Source organism: Podarcis cretensis (genome assembly GCF_951804945.1).
Source record: "Podarcis cretensis genome assembly, chromosome: 3".
NCBI lineage: Eukaryota > Metazoa > Chordata > Lepidosauria > Squamata > Lacertidae > Podarcis > Podarcis cretensis.
The window spans coordinates 118,078,566-118,084,848 of NC_137172.1; the positions used below are offsets into that span (position 1 = coordinate 118,078,566).

Sequence of the window (6,283 nt, forward strand, 5' to 3'; positions counted from 1 at the left end):
ATGATATTACTAAATAATTGCTCTTCATTAGCCAATTCAAATTCTCCATAGTTTTCCATTTTTTTGTTTTTGTGTTAAGATAGCTAGATAGTGTTTAAAATTTACAAGGCGAAGAAAAAAATTAATGTGAAGAAACCAGCAATTGCCTTTTGGTAAGAACAGGAACTTACCAAATAAGGGGCAATATGGTAATGCTATATTCCTGCTCAACAGGAAATAAATACAGGATAGAAATCATAGGGAGAAAGTTTATAGATAATCACACTACAGTATAACCCTAAATAGCTACCATAACACTTCACCAGTCCACACTAGTGTTGCAATTGCATTTTAAACTAGGCTTGAAAAAAGATGGGAAGAATATACAGAAAACAATGATATGCAACATGTTGGCAACGATGCCTGTATTCTTCTTTACAAGTGAGTGCATGAAGATAGCAATTCCAGATTAAACAGATAATATGGAAGCAACATTGTTTCTTCATTGTAAATAAAAACTGTTGCTTGTTAAAACCATTGCGTCTCAGTGGCCTTACTTCTCAGATTTGTTTGGGAAGACTAACACTGAATATTATTTTGGAATGTGGTTTTGATTTTGTTTTCACAAAACATGTTGATTGTAGACAGATTTCAGAGAATGTGACAGCAAATAATCAAGATTTTACTTAACAGGCTGGCTCTTTTGCAGATAAAGTAGCAACAGCGAAAGAAATGAGATTCTAAGCATCAGGAATAACTTTATGATTGTAAGAGCTGTTCAACAGTGGAACAGACTCCTCGGAAAGTGGGGGACCCTCCTTCCTTGGAGGTTTTTAAGCAGAGCTTGGATGGCCATCTGTAATGGATGTGTTAACTGAGATTTCTGCATTGCAGGGGTTTGGACTAGATGGCCCTTTGGGAGCCCCTCCAAATCTATGATTCTATGAATAGCAACAGACAAATTAATAATACTAAAGGGTCTCCTATTTCTCACCACGTAAAAGTAGCATCTCTATTAACTTGAACAACATTTGGATGGTCTGGCTACTTTACACCTGCTAAAACAAATTTAATTGAAAAACATTCTGTTGGAGCTGACACAAGTTAGTCAAAGTTTCTGTCTGAGTTGTGATGATCATTTGATGCCACGATCATCAGCTATAAACATGCATATGTAAACATGTCCTTATCCAAGGGTAAGGGGTAACAAAGGGTAACAAAATAGACACCCAAATGCTTCTTGATATTTACCACTTAGGTAAGATCGCAAATATAAACATTCTCCAAATATGAATACAATGTCCTGTAACATTCTTCAGACATATGCCACAGTGTTTGTCATTGTTCCCAGGTCAAACACCCTATTAAAGCAGGCTAATTTTCAAAAGAAAAACATTTCACAATATTTTAAAAGTTGTTCACCTACTAGAATGATTCAAAATTATATCCCATAAGAAAAAAAGCCTAAGACTGCAACCCTAACCCCACTTACCTAGAAGCAAGCCCAACTGGATTCAGCTGAACTTACTTCTGTGTAGATATGGTTAGAATTGTGCTGTAGATTATGATAAAATTCTCTATAGAATATTCCAAAGACATTTCTCACCCCCCACCTATTTCCTGCACTACCTATTAAGCTCACATATGCATGCATTATTGAGATGCTAAGCCCACACAATGCTTCAGGGAAGTGGGGGAGAATAGCAAAAATTAACTTCTCTAGTTAATTGTGATAGCTTTGAAGTTGCATTAATTCAAATTTAAACCCGGAGTTGTAACAAGATAAGCAATAAGAGCCCACAGTTTTTGCTGCTTTTTCATTCAAACCACCTTCATCCATACAATTCAGGAATTCAGTAGCCTGGGCCCTTGCACACAGCCTACTCCTGCTTTGGAACAGGAACAGATTAGTATAATATAGCAGTATCTGCTGCTAAGCAGGAAAGCAGAAATGCTAGGCCACATCACTAACTAGGGACAGCACATGCTGAGCTTTCCCTATGATTCCTCACTGCCCACAGAGTGCTTGTTATATAGCTGTTGCAGTGTTCCTCCTAGTGGTGGTGTGTGCCGTTTCACTGCTAGAGGCAAAATGGGAATTGCTGCCCTGCCCTGTCACTGCTGCTGCCACCTATACCACCCAGCCACCTGTGGAGAAGCATAGCCTTCAACCGTCCCTTATTTGGCAGGAAACTCCCTTATCCCAGCGCCGTTTCCCACTGCTGTCCCAGATTGATGATGTCCTTCAAATTTCCTGTGTTTCAAAGGAAGCAGCTCCTCTCCCTCCCTCCCTGCTGGCCAAGGAGGAGGGAGGCTCCAACTGTGTTACTTGGCTGCGTTGCTCACCCAATAAGGAGTCTAAGAACGACTGGGGGGTGGAGCTTGCATGCCTTGTACCGATCAAATCGGCCACGCTGCCTGGGGACTCGGCTTTGCTCAGTGCTTCCCAGCAGAGAGGTGACGGTGGTTTTCCTTGCTGTATCCGCTTTGCAGGGTTGCTGCGCTGTGGGAGCCACCGCTTGAGGCTTCGTCTGGTTGCTGGTTGACTAAAATCGCTTATTTTGGCTGCTGGTCCCTTAGTTTCAAATCTGTAAGTTGACAGCTATGCAGAGAAGTAGCACCGGCATCGATTTTGGGTGAGATCTCATGTGTTTTGAAAGATCAGGCCAAAAAGATCATATGCCACCAGAGCATATTGGGGCACCAACTTGGAGGCTTCTGCCAGCTGAGGCAGAAGCCTCACCCTGCCTAATGGCTGCTCTGACACTGGTCTCACCTCCATATCTGTCCTCCATGCAAAGACATGGTAGTGACCCAGCTTCTGTGACAGTAATGAATAGATATTTACAAAAGGTTTGGATTTTATTTGCTTTCCGCTGTGCTCTACACACCTTTTCCTCACCTAAAAATACTAGATTTTATTTAAACAAGCCAGGGCATTCCCAAATAATCAGTCCAGTGTCAGAACGGTGCTTTATTTGCCATGTTCTACTTCAGAGAAAGCAAGGAAAGTGTTCAGAAAATAATTAACTAGCCTTGTTTTCTTTTCAATTTTTCAGTGTGCATCCATCAGGAAATAATACACATGGCATCTTGCTAAATAGGAACTGTAAAATTAAGCTGTCAGTTTCCTGAATTCACATTGGCAAATATGCTCAGCTGCAACCAATAGAAAAGTTCACATTTCCACGAACATTTTTACACATGGGATGGTATTTCTCTTATTTATTAAGTAACCCTCTTTCTCTTGAGTTTTAAGAACTGCTAACTTGCCTTTTAAGAAGTAATAACACAACCATTTCTCAAAACATTAAAAAAGACTGAGGAACTCTTTCTAAAAATAAATGTGAGTTTGTACAACAGTAATGAAGAATTATATGTGTGCGGTTTAAAAAAGGCAGACATTTTAGACTGAAACTGCACATGCCCGAGGGTTCACCCGCTTTGCTTGGAAAAGCTGCTTATGGCCTTTTAAGGGTCAGAGGAGAAGATTAGTTAATTAGATGGAGTCCCAGGCCCTGAGTTAACTTACAAGTGAAAAATAAGGCAGCTAGTGACAGATGTGAAAAAGGTGAGAGGAAATTGTAAAGGGCAAGACTCTAAAATACAATACAGAAGATGATGGTATATCAAATCCAGTAGGTTCTTTGCAATGAAGTTTGTTCCTATAGTGAAATAAGATAATTTACATAAATTTACATAAATAAATTATGCACATATATTTTATTAGGCAAAAGGTCAAGTTTCAAGCAATATTGCTAAAATATGTTATAATATATAACTTACTGCTTATGTTAAATGTTCTTATTTAAGGCAGCAAAAGCCACTGTGAGAAGAAAACCTCACACATATTTTGACATCTAGAAGCCTTCTCAAGGATTAGATAACTATGGACATTTATGTAACAATAGCAACATAATGGTTTGTTTACCATTGTTCAGTTCACTTCTTGGAACCTATGGTATGGTTAGTTTCTTGGTTCTTATGCTCTATCTGGCCAAGAGCTACTGAGATAAACAAAAGACATTATTTAAATATCAGCTCACAAGAAAATAATTACTCTACTGTATTTCAGTACTGTAGTCCAACACTTAGAATTAAGCTGTATGAACATTATTACTTAATATAGATATACAGTGGTACCTTGGGTTAAGTACTTAATTCATTCCGGAGGTCCGTTCTTAACCTGAAACTGTTCTTAACCTGAAGCACCACTTTAGCTAATGGGGCCTCCTGCTGCTGCAGCACGATTTCTGTTCTCATCCTGAAGCGAAGTTCTTAACCTGAAGCACTATTTCTGGGTTAGCGAAGTCTGTAACCTGAAGCGTATGTAACCCGAGGTACCATTGTATATATATTTGGTTGCAGCTGTAAGACACCTGCCCCTCAAATCTACTATTTTTTCTCTAACGGTAGTTTCCCCCCCCCCCCATACTTATATGTACACAGCTGGTGGAAGATGAGGTGGCAAAGAAGGCTGGTCTTACTGGCCAGCTAGTGGCAGATGGGCTCTGTACTGGGACAAGGGTAAATCTTGCAACATAAAATTGCTGGGATGCTTTTCTGCGTATGTGGCCTTGGTTTGCTGCATTTGTAGCACCGAAATGACCTCTCCAGGGCGAGAGTCTGGGCAGTGTGTATGGATGACCTTGGCTGCCCAGACAACAAGACTCTAGTGACCTTGGTGCTCTGTGCCCTTAACAGCATTTTGCGTAGAACAGGCCCATGTCCGGACATACTCCTGACAAAAAGAAAGAGATACTCCAAAAAATTTAAAGTAGAAAAGAGACAGTTGACCCTCCCAGAATAAATTTATCAGGCGACTCTTTGCTATTCAGCTTACCCTATGTAGAAGCCATATTGATGAAGCTTATTCCCTAGGTAAGTTTGGAAACTTCCATGAAATGCAGCAATCTATTTTCTGTGATGGATGTTTTAAAGCAAAGGTTGGGTGGCAATCTGCTCATAGCTGTCAATCTTCCCTTTTACGGTTGGAAATTCCCTTATTCCAGTGCCGTTTCCCACTGCTATCCCGGATTGTTAGATATCCCGGCGTAGACTGTCCCTGGGACAAGTGAGCCTGCTGATCCCTTATTTTCGATCCCTTATTTTCAAATCCGAGACCTGGGAGAAGAACTGGTGGAGGAAGACTGGAAGAAATTTAAGGACTATCTACAAAAACATTGTAAATTGTATGAATGTTAAGAAAGATGTAAGATTAGCAAAAACACGGCTCCAACAAACTAGTTATAAAGAATATAAATTTAAATTTAATTGGTAGATGAAAAGATAAATTTTGGATAAGTAATATTTTATGATTAAGCTTCAATAAGAGTATGTTAAATCCCAAAATTTGAGACATTAAATATTGGAAAATTATATTATATGAATTAAATTAAGTTAATAATTTGCTGGTAAAATCTATGTTTAGAAAGCAGGAACAAGAGATGTGAGGAAGTCCAAAGTTGAGAATGAAATGTGAATAATGGAAAGTATGTTTTTTATTGGTTATACAAAAATTTAATAAATATTATTATAAAAAAAAATATTTTCAAATCTGAAAGCTGAGAGCTATGAATCTGCTGTGGGTGCTTTAGTTGAGACTCCCGCAATCAGGGGCATACCTATGGGTTGTCCAGGTTGGTGCGGGCCCAGGGAGGCGCAAAAAAATGGTCTCTCCACTTTGGCTTGGAGAGGAGGAGTCCCTGGCGGAGGATGAAAGGCGAAGAAGAGACTGGCACAGCCTGGAAGGTGGTGAAGAGCAGTCCCTGGCAGAGCGTGAAACACCTGGATGGCTCAGTTGGTGAAGGCATGGCGCTGATAACGCCAAGGCTGCAGGTTCGAGCCCCATATGGGACAGCTGCATATTTGGGTTGGACTAGATGATCCTCAATGTCCCTTCCAACTCCACGATTCTATGAAACAAAGAAAAACAGAGTTTTGGAGAGGTGCCGCTACACAGCTCCCTGCCAAGGGCGCAAGAGACCCTAGGGACACTTCTGCCTGCATTGCAGAGGGCTGGACTGCATGACCCTCAGGGGTCCCTTCCAACTTTCACGGCCTTATGGATTCTAATGCTGGTTTACAGGCGCTGCCACGCCATGCCTGTTTGGGCGTGTTGCTCTGATAGATGCCCCTATTCCAGTGTTTCCCAACCTTGTGCCTCCAGCTGTTTTTGGACTACAATTCCCATCATCCCTTGCCACTGGTCTTGCTAGTCAGGGATGATGGGAGTTGTAGTTCAAAAACAGCTGGAGGCACAAGGTTGGGAAACATTCCCTCAGGGGCGTTTAATGGCGCAGAG

The 6,283-nt window shown here is 40.7% G+C and overlaps 1 long non-coding RNA gene across 1 annotated transcript; it reads right to left on the reverse strand.

The window, feature by feature from the left end:
• Window positions 1-2,479: 2,479 nt before the first annotated feature.
• Window positions 2,480-6,116, reverse strand: LOC307212720. Its single transcript, XR_013837139.1, has 3 exons — window positions 5,904-6,116; window positions 5,604-5,766; window positions 2,480-4,720 (listed from the first exon to the last, which is right to left on the reverse strand). It is a non-coding gene; the product is annotated as an uncharacterized lncRNA (long non-coding RNA).
• Between the last annotated feature and the right edge of the window lie 167 nt (window positions 6,117-6,283).